Here is a 12,864-nt window from a genome sequence, read left to right on the forward strand (position 1 = left end):
GGACTACTACTTTCGATTTTGTATCATCTCTACATTCCTTGTAGATTAAAAGATATAAGCTTCCGAATGCGGATCATTGAATCTGTGAAATCACCTTTCTGCGGCTGCGAGAAGAATTCTGCGGACCGCATAATTTCAACTGCGGTCCGCACATATTCAAGTGCGGCCCGCACAATTCCTACTGCTACAGCACTTTGGGAGTTTGCGGCCGCACTTCTGCACTCTAAAATGTGTCCTCCGCACTTCAACTGTCACATAACATCGTCAGAGTGCCGAAATGCACGGACTCACTCAAAACTTACCCCGGAACTCATTCGAGCCACTTGGGACCCCATCTGAATGTACCAACAAGTCCTGTAATACGATACGAACTTAGTCGGGCCCTCAAATCACATCAAAGCACGAATCGCACTCCAATTCAAGTCTATTAAAACTAAGAAAATTTCAACGTCTACGATCGATGCCGAAACCTATCAAATCAAGTCCGATTGACCTCAAAATTTTCACACAAGTCATAAATGACATAACGGACCTATTTCAATTTCCAGAATCACATTCCGACTTCGATATCACCAAAGTTAAGTCCCATCAAACTTCCAAACCTTCCAATTCCAACTTTTGCCATTTCAAGCGAAATCAACTGCGGACTTCCAAATAAATATCCTGACATACTCCTAAGTCCAAAATCACCATACAGAGCTATTGGAACCATCAAAATTCTATTTCGGAGTCGTTTTCTCAAAAGTCAACTCTCCAGTCAACTCTTTTCTTTTAAACTTTTAAATATGAATTGTTCTTCCAATTTGATTCTGAATCGTCCGAAGACCAAACTCAACCACACACGCAAGTTAAAATACACACCACAAAGTTGTTTGGGACCTTAAGTCGCTAAACGAGACACTAATTCATAAAAAAATAAGTCGGGTCGTTACAATGCGCATGTATTCACATATATTCGCATTGCTGTATTCATGAATACATCTATTAAAAAGCGTCTGAAATTAGGACCGTCCAGTTGTACGCGCATGTATTCACATATATTCACGCCATGTATTCATGAATACAGCAGCAAAAAGCGCCTAAAATCAAGTAGTCCAACTGTACGCGCATGAATTCACATGTATTCATGATGCTGTATTCATGAATACAGCAGTAAAAGTACCTAAAATCAGGGCAGTCCAACTGTATGCGCATGTATTCACGCCATGTATTCATGAATACAGTAACGACAATCACTTTAAAAATAGGTATGTCCTGTTGTCTAAGATAAAGGAAAAATATAATAGCATATTTCATGCCCCAATGGTAGTATATACCATAAATACTTATTTTGCTATAAAATATAAAAGGAAGCTATAGAAAATAATATTTTAAAATAATTTTGATTTATAATAAATAGGGTGTATACCTTTGCTATAGGAGGTAAAATTTCCATTATTATTAGCTAAGTAATGGAATTTAATTCTTATTAGGAAAACTAATTAAATTGTTGCTCATAGACTAAATTTTTTCTAATAAGAATTATCCTAAACTAAACTGATTATAACCATTTAATTTATGTAAAACCATTTAATTAATTTTTCTATACTAAATTTTCATAAACTAAATTGTATTATAACCATTTAGTTTATGAACAATCATTTAATTGATTGTCCTGATAAGAATATGAAAATCATAATCCATTACTTAGCTAATAATAATTCTTCAATTATAATTTTAAAGATTAAATAGTTGAAATAGTTTATATTTAATAATAAGAAAATTATAAGATTTATAATTAGAATTTCGATTAATAAAATTCATATAGTGTAAATATAACTAAATTTAAAAAGAAAGATATCAAAAAATAAAATAAATTCAAGAAATAGATTAAACTGTATATATTATTATCTTATGAAAATTTTAATTATAAAATAAAACTCATAATTCTAATTTGAAAATAAAAAGAGAAAAAAATAATTTTGTTTTACGTATAATACAAAATAACAACTATTAAAAATATTGGTAGATTTTTTAACGAAATAATAAAAGTCTTCTCTCTTTTTTTTTTTACTTTAAATGAATTCAAAAATCATAATTTTCTAATAAATATTAAATTATTTTAATTAAATTAAAATGTAATTATAAATATTAAAGTATTTATATCTAAATACTTAAACCAAATAATGAAAAAAAATAAAAATGAAAAGGAAATAGAAAAATAAATTATTGTTGGTGGAAGGAATCAAACATTGGACCTCAAGGCCAAAACCAGCTTCATATATTCCCTATACTGCTTTTTCTGCATCATGTGGACTTCAAGAACAAAGAAAAAGAAAGGGACATAGCGCATTAAATAGATGCATTATACATATTTTTGTCTCTCTTTTTATTTTGCCATAGTTTGGTCGCTTGAGTTTAATTAGACAATATTTGGGTTCCGGACTCCCATCAACACTAAAGTTGTGATTTTATTTCTTAAGTTGGTAGTTTATTTCTTAAGGGTTAGGTTTGCAAAAGCTGAAATTGCAAATATTTAAGGGTTGTTTACACCCCCCCCCCCCCTCCAATGGGGAGTGTGAAATAGTGCTCATGCATATAACAGATCAATAATGCAAGTGCCTTCCTACTTTTCGTGTCTTTTTTTTTTTTTTCCGGGACTTAGTGATTTTCAATGACCAATGTTTAGGAGTTGGCTATTTTGACAAAGTGTGTGTTCTTATTGTTGATAATGCGATGTCAAGCTTTTTAGCCTTGGATAAGTCAAATGATAGGTCAAGGTCACGATTTTCTTTGGGAATTAAAGATGGGAGAAGTAGCAGACATCAAATGACTACACAAGAATTTCCAATCCAAGCCTCTTTTATCAAATGGGATGCGACTGGCATAAGCGTATATCTTATAAGCAAGCTTTTCGAGATTCGAGAAGTTGGAAAACTAGCTGTTCTCCCGCTATGCAAATACATTTCGAGATCTATGTTTCAAAATGAGGCCATGTTGTCAGCTTGCTAATGAATTTTCTTACAGTAGAGATTTAGTGTACCATTTGTTGTGCTCCTCTACGGTCTTTTCGTAGTGAATCCTTCCCACCTCTCCCCTTCTCTGGTGCATATATTTCGAATCAAGAGAAATTATCTTTAGACCATATAGACCAAATAAAAGGGGAAGGAGAAAAAGAAAAAAATATTGGGGGAGGAAATGCTCGATCACAAGGTTCGAACAATCAGTAAGCAAAAGAAAGTGAAACAGAAAAGTTTGTTTAGAATGGTTAATATGAGGCCTAAATTTTTTTTAAAAGGTTATAATATATGTCTATTTAAAGTCTATTCTTTTAGATTTTTGAGATGCAAAGTTGTTAATAAACCTATTATTTCTAAAAAATGAGGCCTACCAAATTTGAGGGCCTAAGGCACAAGCCTTATTAACTACAATATTAGAGATGGCACTGACACCACGTTGAAACCTCATATGAGGATACTTTTACATATTCCAAACGAGTCCTTGTAATGCTAGGGTAAGTGCATCATAAGCTAGCCAGTGTAACAAACTCGGAAATAATAGTTTTTCTTTAAAAGAACCCTTGTCTACTTCTCAGTACTAAAGAACCATTTTTATCATGGTCTTGGACTGCAAATGCTGGAGACCACCTCTGCATCCTCGTTGTGGTTTTCAAGCAACGTCACCAGGCAACCAAGGTCGGCAGGATTGAACTGGGTTGTGAAGTTAGTTATCGTTAGTCAAAAACAAAGCAATATGCATGCCTGACACAGTTACATTTTAACAATAAAAAAAAAGGAAGAAAAATATTCCAGCGGTCTTTGCATAATGCACTTATCCAACAATTTTGGCACATAGCAGGTTACACCCATTTATTTTGTTTAAAATTTTGTTTGGTGGGTAGCTTTAATGAATGGGTGGGTTCTACGGAGACTATTAGAAATTAGCCATTGGAAGCGATGTAACAGAAGTGTCTCCATTGGGAGGTACTAGGATTTCTTTCCACATGAAGAGCATAGGTGGATGGAAGTAAGTTTCATGAAGCTGGAAAGGTGGGAGGAGCGGTAGGGGTGTGTCGATCCTAAGCACAAGATTTGATAGCCATTTTGATCATATGTCTTGTTGCACAGAAAAGTAACACTAAGACAACCACTGTCGATGTCTGTAGATTTACATAAGTTTCTAACTACTAGTACAATAACTAAAAAAAACTAAAAACTAAGAGTAGCTGTGTAGGAAATAAAAATAATAGTTGTGTAGCATGCTAGTAGATGGTTCCTATGTATAGAGAACCCTAACTAAATCCAGTAGCGAACATACCCACAATATTGTAGAGTCAAAAAATGAACTAAAAAGAAAAAGATAAAATTTGAAGTTGATTCAGGAACATGCCGAATTATCATCTGAATGCATATTGTTTATGATGTTTCCACCTTTCAATCATTTTGTTTTGTTTTGTTTTGTTTTATTTCGTTCCTATTTTCATTGGTTAATTCATCGAAGTGTTTGGATTCAAGCACGAAAGCTTCTAAAAACACCTTAAGACCCATGTACCTTATTAGACCAGCTCTTCTCTCTTCGAACAATATTTACAACTATTTTGAGGACGGGGATTATTACTGAATGAGAGTCTTGCCTGAAACATCAATTGACTTACATATCAGATTCAACCATAAGTTAGATATGAATAAAAGTAGGATAAAAGAGGAAACTAAAACATTCCACTCACCGGAGGAGTCCAACCAGCCGGTCATAAATATCCCCGTTATTGTGGTGTTGGATAATACCATGTATAGCATCAATATGGTAAGCAAGGGCACAACATACATTTGTTAGCACCTCATCAACGAAGAAGCTCTAAAAGAGAACAGACTGCTGAAGTAACCTGACAAATGAATAGTAATCAGTAATGTAAAGACCAATAACTTCTTTCTTTCAATTTTACCAGATTAGAGGACCTCTGAGGATTTATTCCAATTTCCAGCAATATGAAATTGGCTCTCTATTTGGAGCAAGCTACAAATAGAGTCTTCAAAAGCACTTAAAATTGACACATCGAGAGATATTTACATTCAAGACCTCCAATAATATAGGAGAAATATTGAGGAAAGGCATGATATAGCTAGTGTTGCCTGCTCATTTCAAAAATAAACAAATTATTTCTTTTAAAAATTATAAATCCAATTTATTTGACGATGTTTGATAGGTCCTGAATTTAAGATGTTAAATTAGACTTATCTATTACTATTAGTTATAGTAAAAGAAGAAGTTAAGCAACGACTTAGTTCGATAGAGGAAACATTATATCAACGTTTAAGATCTGAATAGTTTAAAAGTTGTGAAAATTGCATAGAAATTGAATGGCGTCCAATATTTTATAATATTTTAAAAATAGAAAAGGTGTCACATAAATTGAGTAAATTATTTTTTTAAGGTGATGGCAGATGGTACACCCCACGGTGACGGTATTTTGAATGCCTAAGGAAAAGCAATATTTTGAATTAAATAATTGCAAGCGTAAGAATATTTCAACAGTCACTGACCAACCTGCTCAGATAGAAGATCCGGCTTGCTTTTAAAAATCAGTGACAAAGTCCTCGTGGCTTTTCTCTGCATTGAAAAATTATTGTTCGCCTCCTTTAACTCGTTCAACAAAGGAGTCAAAGCGTCATGGTTAAGAACACAATAACAATCACCGGCAATAATTTCTCCCACTACCAGCACAACCTATAGATGTAAAGAAAATACATTCAGCCCGCTAATAATTATACAACATGTGGGGACGGGGGACGGCGGGGGCTCTTCCAATTATAAAACACACCTTCTCACAAAGACTTTCATCTGGAAAGTCCAGAAGCTTTACAAGAACTTCCACCAGCCCATATTCAACCATATCAAAATATATCGGCGAGGTGAAAAGAGAAAATGAGTACGAGAATCCAAGCAGAATCATCCTATAAATGTAAAACCATAAGGATAAAGCAAGTGTGAAACAAGAACCGCAAGACGCTAAAGAAAGTGCAGAAAGGTAATCAACAACACATCACTGTCTACCTTGAGCTGTTGCGGGCAATCTGACATTTTTATAAACTGAGCAAATCGAAGAATAACACTAAACTTCATAGCTTCACAAAGACCAAGTGTCTTATCTGTGGAAAAAAATTGGTAAGGTAAGTGATAGGCAAATTGAATAAAAAAATTAGACCGGAGCAGGCTTAGTCATACTGATAGAGAGCAGTGTTCAAAATTGTTTGGTTGATATGTCATGCAGAATTCTATGATCGAACAAAATACCAGTGACCGCTAATTCAAGACTTTCCTGTAAACCAACCATTCAAAAAAATCACATATCAGCCTATAGTTAGAAAAAAAATACAACATGTCGTAGGGGTCTAAAACACACCTGATTGGAATATAGTTTTTGAAATATTGGCTCCAGCAAATGGTCAATCATAGGAGTCGAGCCACCAAAAGCACTGGTGAGAACCCAAGCAGCTTCAACCTATGAATGCAAAACCATAAGGATAAAGCAAGTGTCCGTTAATAACACATAATTAATTCTCTACCTGGAACTGCCAAGAATCTTTCTTGCTTAGAAACTCAACAAATCAAGCAACATAACACCTAACTTCTCCAACATTAAGACTCCTTCTGATATCAACCAAGTTCCAGAGTCATGAGCCTGGATCATGATTAGTCATACTCATATCAACCAATTTCCGGACTCGTGAGGTCCCCGCCAGCTGCCGATTGATATCATCCGACCAAACATCCTTGACCCATGATGTCTTCTGTAAACCAACAATTCATTATTAAATCAGTGGAACAACTAATGGATTTATATATCAGAAACAAATCAGAATCAGCTAGCAGAATTCAGCATTGCAGACAAAGCATGCAAGCGAACAGAAGACTCTCCATTATCAAATCTTACTAATCAAAAATTGATGTGCATAATATATTGATAAAACGAGACCCAACCAGACGCTTCGGAGTTTCTCGCTTCGTCTTTCGAATCTTTCGGATCTTAACAGATACAATAGCACTTCTTAGTTTATCAAGAGGCATCTTCGTAAAAACCCTAGTTAGGGCAATCGCTGTAGATAGTAGTTATATACTACTACTTTACCTTCTTTTTTTTATTTATATACCCGTAGAATATTAAATATAATTTTTCATAAGAAAATATTACTCTTAAAATATGATAGGCAAAAAGGAGCATGCAAATACTATTATTTATGAACATGTAAATGCATCGTCACTATATATATGGAACGGGGAATAATAATATTGGGAAATCCATCACAAAGCCTTGTAGCAACCACATGGAGTCTCTATTTTCATTTACTATTTTAACTACAATTTACTATTTTCATAGTGGTCTCTTGGATGGTGTCTGAGTATAGTAGTATGAGCCCATGGTAAGTCACCCCACTCTATCATAATGTACTTTGATATTGCTTTTTCATAAGAATCGTCTTCTAATTCATTCGACTGCTCAATTGCTTTTTGAATCATCTATAAAAGAAAGCGAGAACCTTAATACTACCTCCGTTTCAGTTTATGTGAACTTATTTCCTTTTTGGTCCATTCCAAAAGGAATGACCCTTTTCTAAATTAAAAAATAATTTTGCTTAAACTTACAATTCTACCCTTAATGAGAAGCTTTTATAACCACACAAATATTCTAGGCCCCTTTTTGAATTGTTTAGGATCACAAATTTTAAAAGTCTTTATTTTTTCTTAAACTTCGTGCCCAATCAAACATGTTCACATAAATTGGTACGGAGAGAGTAGTAGTTGTTAAGTCTTTTATGAAATTTTTTAAGACACTTGCAAGGAAGAAACTTTATGTTATAGTTCCATTGTATAAGTACAAATTATTAGGAAAAAATGATTATCCTACATTCATATTTACATGCTCATAGTAGTCCTAATAAAATTTGAATTTTTAGAAAAGCTATGATGTAACGATCCGGCCAGTCTTGTTCCCTCATTTACTACTCGTTTTATATTTTATAGCTATTATGTGACTTATCGGGGTAGTCGATTCGGGTCCGGAGAGATTTCGGAACGATTTGAGACACTTAGTCTCATGGTTAAAAACTTAAGTTAAAAAGGTTGACCGGATATTGACTTATATGTAAATGACCTCGGAATAGAATTTTGATGATTTCAATAGCTCCGTATGGTGATTTTGGACTTAGGAGAATGTTCAAAAAATTATTTGGAAGTCTGTAGTTAAATTAGGTTTGGAATGGCTAAAATAGAAATTTAAGCTTGGAAGTTTGACCGGGGAGTTGACTTTTTGATATCGGGGTCGGAATCCGATTTTGAAAATTTGAATAGGTCTGTTATATAATTTATTGCTAGTGTGTAAAATTTGAGGTCAATCGGACTTGATTTGATAGGTTTCAGCATCGAATGTAGAAGTTGGAATTTGTTAGTTTCATTAGGCTTGAATTATGGCATGATTCATGTTTGTAGCGTTGTTTGATGTGATTTGAGGTTTCGACTAAGTTCATATGATATTTTAGGACTTGTTGGTGTATTTGGTCGAGGTCCTGAGGGCCTCGGATGAGTTCCAGATGGTTAACAGATCAATTTTAAACTTAGTGTTTTTGCTGAATGTTTCTGGTGAGTCTAATCTGGTTTTCTTATGCGCGATCGCGTAGGCTTAATTGGGCAGGGGAGGACTTTGCTCTACTTGTTCGCGTGCAGGGGTCCGCGATCGCGTAGCTTAGGGAAACTGTGCATCGCGAACGCGTGGGGTAGATCGCGTTCGCGAAGAGGAAAGGAAGAGGAAGCTGTGCCACGCACTTAATATTTCGCGATCGCGTGAATAAGTCCGCGATCGCTTAGGCTTGCGGAGACTATGCTTCTAGATAGCGTGGAATTTTCCGCGATGACGTAGGGTTATTTTTGGGTAGTAAAAATTTGTGTTTCGCGATTGCGTGAGTTGGTCCGCAATCGCATAGAAGTTTCACTAGGCAGAATGTTTAAGTTCTGAAATTCCATTTTCCATTTTTACCGATGTGGAGCTCGGGAAGAGGCTATTTTCGGGAGATTTTCAAGAAAAATAATGGGGTAAGTGTTCTTAACTCAATTTTGGTCAAATTACCCAAATCTGTGGTTGTTTTTAGCATTTAATCGGTGATTTAAGTTGGAAAACTTTGAAAACCCTCTTGGTGAAATTTGAAGATTTGAGGGTCGAGTTGATGTAGAAATTTAGTAAAATTTATATTGTTGGACTCGTTGTTTAATGAACATTCATATTTTGTAACTTTTGTCGGGTTCCGAGACGTGGGCCCCACAGGTGATTTTTGAGTTAAATTTCGGATTTTTGTTGAAAAATCTATATTTTCATATAGAATTAATTCCTATAATTTGTATTGACTGAATCGAATTAATTGTGATTAGATTCGAGCCGATCGGAGTCGGAAATCAAGGAAAATGCATTCTTATTGACTGATTGAGTTTAGCTTGAGGTAAGTGACTTGTCTAACCTTGTGTGGGGGAAATTTCCCTTAGGATTGGAATTGATATGATAATTATGATGTGTTGAAAGTTGTGTACGCGAGGTGACGAGTGTGTACACGGGCTAAATGTGGAAGATTATGTCTTTAAATTGTGTAGATCACTGTTGCATATTAATTAAATTATTTTATTCTGTTATATTCATCATCATTGATCTATTTTTATATTTTAAATTTGCCTTACCTTTTTCTACTAATTGTCTTACCTGTTTAGTTGAAGCTTTGTTTCTTTTATTCTGTGCTCATTATTTGACGGTTGAATTTCTTAATTGAATTATTATTAATATAAAATATTTGACATTAAAAATTTGGTATTGAGGCAAGGTGTTAGATTTGTGAAATATAGTTTTTATTCAGTTATTCACTCCGGAATATTTTGTGAGATTTTGTATTCATAGTGATTGAGTCGTGAGCTCCTTATTGTGAAAAATAATTTTGTTATTGATTTATTTTGGCAAGTTGAAATATTTGGGCACTTGAGGTGCAAATTGTGATATTTATGCGCATGCGGTGGTATAAGGTCTTGGTGTTGAAATGCATGCGGAGAGATAAGGGTGGCTTGATACGCGTGGCTAGTAGGGGAACTACTAGAAGTCATGCGGTGTGATAAGGGTGGCTAAAACGCGGGATGTTACTTCGGAAAAAAAATAATTTCTTTAAAATTAAATGTGAAGGCTCCCGTGGTGATATAAAGAAATGAGATATTGTGAATTTATTTATGATTTGGGACTACGAGGCGGTACATTAGGAGTACCCTTGTAGATATTTCTTTATTGCTGCATTTGCCTTTGGTTATTTTTGTGTTTTCCTTAAAGTTGTAAATTTTTGTTTTTCTTCCGCGAGGTATTATTTGCCTTTATTCTATATAGTTAAATTGTGACATACCCTCTTACATGGTTCTTTTCTATTGTCATTATTATTAGTATATTGTTAAACTTTTCAACCTATCTTTTATTATTCTAGTAGGGCCTGACCTGCCTCGTCACTACTCTACCGAGGTTAGGCTTGGAACTTACTGGGTACTGCTGTGGTGTACTCATACTATGCTTCTTCATATTTTTTTGTGCAGATCCATGTACTTCCTATCTGACCAGGCATCAGTGAACTAGCCGTACGCGGAGACTTCAAGATATATCTGCCAGCGTCTGCAGATCTCGGAGTCCCCTTCTATCCTTATTATGTTGCTTTTCTTATTCTCTTTAGACTCTGATGTATAGAGACACTTAATATAATTCTTAGAAGCTTGTGACTTATTTCTACCGGATTTTGAGAGTTGTAATTATTTGAATTGCAATTTCATTTATTTCAGATTTCTATTATGTTATTCCACATTAATAGGCTTACCTAGTCTTAGAGGCTAGGTGTCATAACGACATCCTACGGAGGGAATTTGGGGTCGTGACATATGCAGTACTCCCTTTGAACTAAGTTGCCTAAAATTAACTTATATCCTCTTTACTTACTAGTATCAATATCTCTACCAAAATCAACTTTATCTCCTCTTTAATACTTTTCACGGCATGCAGATATTTTATCTTAATTCTCATGCTGCTTTTTTCTTGTAGGATGTTCAGCGCCAATTCAATAGAAGTTACTCATTAAGAGATGAACATCAAACATCAAATTATAGTTGTTAACAACTAACTGCACTTCTTCCATAATATGCATATTATAGTTAAGGTGAATGGTCCCACCAACCGAGTTTTCAATTGGGAGTACAACTTTATTTCGATACCATATTTCAAGCGTTTGAGAAAGGAGAAGTAATAATATAAAGGTGTGACAAATAGCAAAGCTTCTTTGAAACAATTCAACTGCCTAAGTATTAAGAAGTAATATCAATGTAATCCACACTCGCACAAATTGATGTACAACTATAACTATAGAGAAATAAGAGGAGAATGTACCATAAAAATAGAAGTAAGCTTTGCCAAATGATGGAGGAGATCAAGTATGTCTTCTTCCACCGTATGTAATAGTTAAAATAGTACGGGAACATTACTGATTGTTTCCATGAACCGGTCCAACCAAACAGAAACAAATGTTCAAAGGTATCCAAATTGCAGCTACAAAGTAATATTATTTTATTTTATAAGAATGAGTTATCTGTAACAGAACATATATATCAAAGGCTATTAAGTCTTTGAAACTTACGTTGATATGGAATTTTAACTTCACTATCATATTCCTTCAATTATTTTGCAGTCTATGAACTTATAAGACACATTGTTATTATATTAATTCTTAAGTCAGTTCCCTATTAGGAACACCCGGAGAATGTACCTGCTGGTTCTTCAGTTCCCTATACATGTATTATAAAAATCAGTCCCATAATTATTTTAATATTACATTCTCTATTATCCACCTCCATATGGCCTCTTTTTTCAATATAGTAGGCTAAAGAGATTTTATGGACTCTAAGTTAATTCTCAGTTGGATCGGGTTTTGAGAACAAGAGGATTGCTATGGATCGATCGATTCTTTTGTAATCGAAAGGATCTGGATGACTTTATGTACATGTTTCTGCAGTTCAGGTACAAAAAGAATAAGTAGGCTATTTCTCCCAAGTCCAATGATGAAGTTTATCTCTCTGCATTATTGGAAAAGCCTCCTCGATCGTTATGATCGTACGAAGGCTAAGAGATGTCTTTGTTATAGTGACATGGTATTCATAGGATTTATAAATCTGCAACATTTGTTCTTGTGTCTGAAAATTTGTAAGAAAAGTTTTACTTCTCTTTGTTATCAAAAGATTCAGTCTCTGTTGCTAAAAAATGCATATAATTTCTTTTGATTTCCATTTTCCACTTTCACAATCAAGAACTAAATACAGCATAGAATACTCCGAAGAAAAATTAGAGAAGGGGGAGAGTAATGGTGAGAGACAAAGTTGGATGACTTGGTGGAGATAAGTGATTGTTTAAGCAAGTAAATAGCCTAATGGCAAAATACACAACTAAAGTTGACCCAAATATCTATCTGCGCTCCAACTTACGAGGTGATCATATTGACACTTTATATTGGTTTTAATGTGTTTCGTGAACACCTATATCAAAAAGACAATATACGTGATACACATGTCAAATAAACAAATGAACTAATGACACGTGTTTTTTTTAATAAAAAGTGCCACCTATAATTATAATTTAAACATTACGATAAAAATAGATACAATAAGAAAAAAAAGAAAAGCATTTAGACTTTCCTCTTCCTTCTCGTTTCCCCTTCCCCGTTCATATTACCACTCTCTTCCCAGGTTCTTCTTCCTCTCGTCTCTCTCCTTTTCTTTTTTTACATAGCCGGAAAAAAATTCCGGTCAGCAATGCCATTTCTTGTCAAGCCAACTCTTTCT

General features: G+C 34.4%; 1 long non-coding RNA gene across 3 annotated transcripts; it reads right to left on the reverse strand.

The window, feature by feature from the left end:
* Positions 1-3,506: 3,506 nt before the first annotated feature.
* LOC104098323 (uncharacterized) lies at positions 3,507-7,049 on the reverse strand. Of its 3 annotated transcripts, none has more exons than XR_011412242.1 (8): positions 6,958-7,049; positions 6,543-6,767; positions 6,380-6,478; positions 6,031-6,295; positions 5,524-5,930; positions 4,706-4,861; positions 4,531-4,612; positions 3,507-3,689 (listed from the first exon to the last, which is right to left on the reverse strand). It is a non-coding gene; the product is annotated as an uncharacterized lncRNA (long non-coding RNA). The 3 variants fall into 3 exon arrangements; XR_011412241.1 differs by having other exon boundaries at positions 3,537-3,689; positions 6,031-6,125; positions 6,202-6,295; positions 6,380-6,767; XR_011412240.1 differs by having other exon boundaries at positions 3,509-3,689; positions 6,380-6,767.
* Between the last annotated feature and the right edge of the window lie 5,815 nt (positions 7,050-12,864).

The sequence above is a fragment of the Nicotiana tomentosiformis genome, chromosome 11 (genome assembly GCF_000390325.3).
Source record: "Nicotiana tomentosiformis chromosome 11, ASM39032v3, whole genome shotgun sequence".
Classification (NCBI taxonomy): domain Eukaryota; kingdom Viridiplantae; phylum Streptophyta; class Magnoliopsida; order Solanales; family Solanaceae; genus Nicotiana; species Nicotiana tomentosiformis.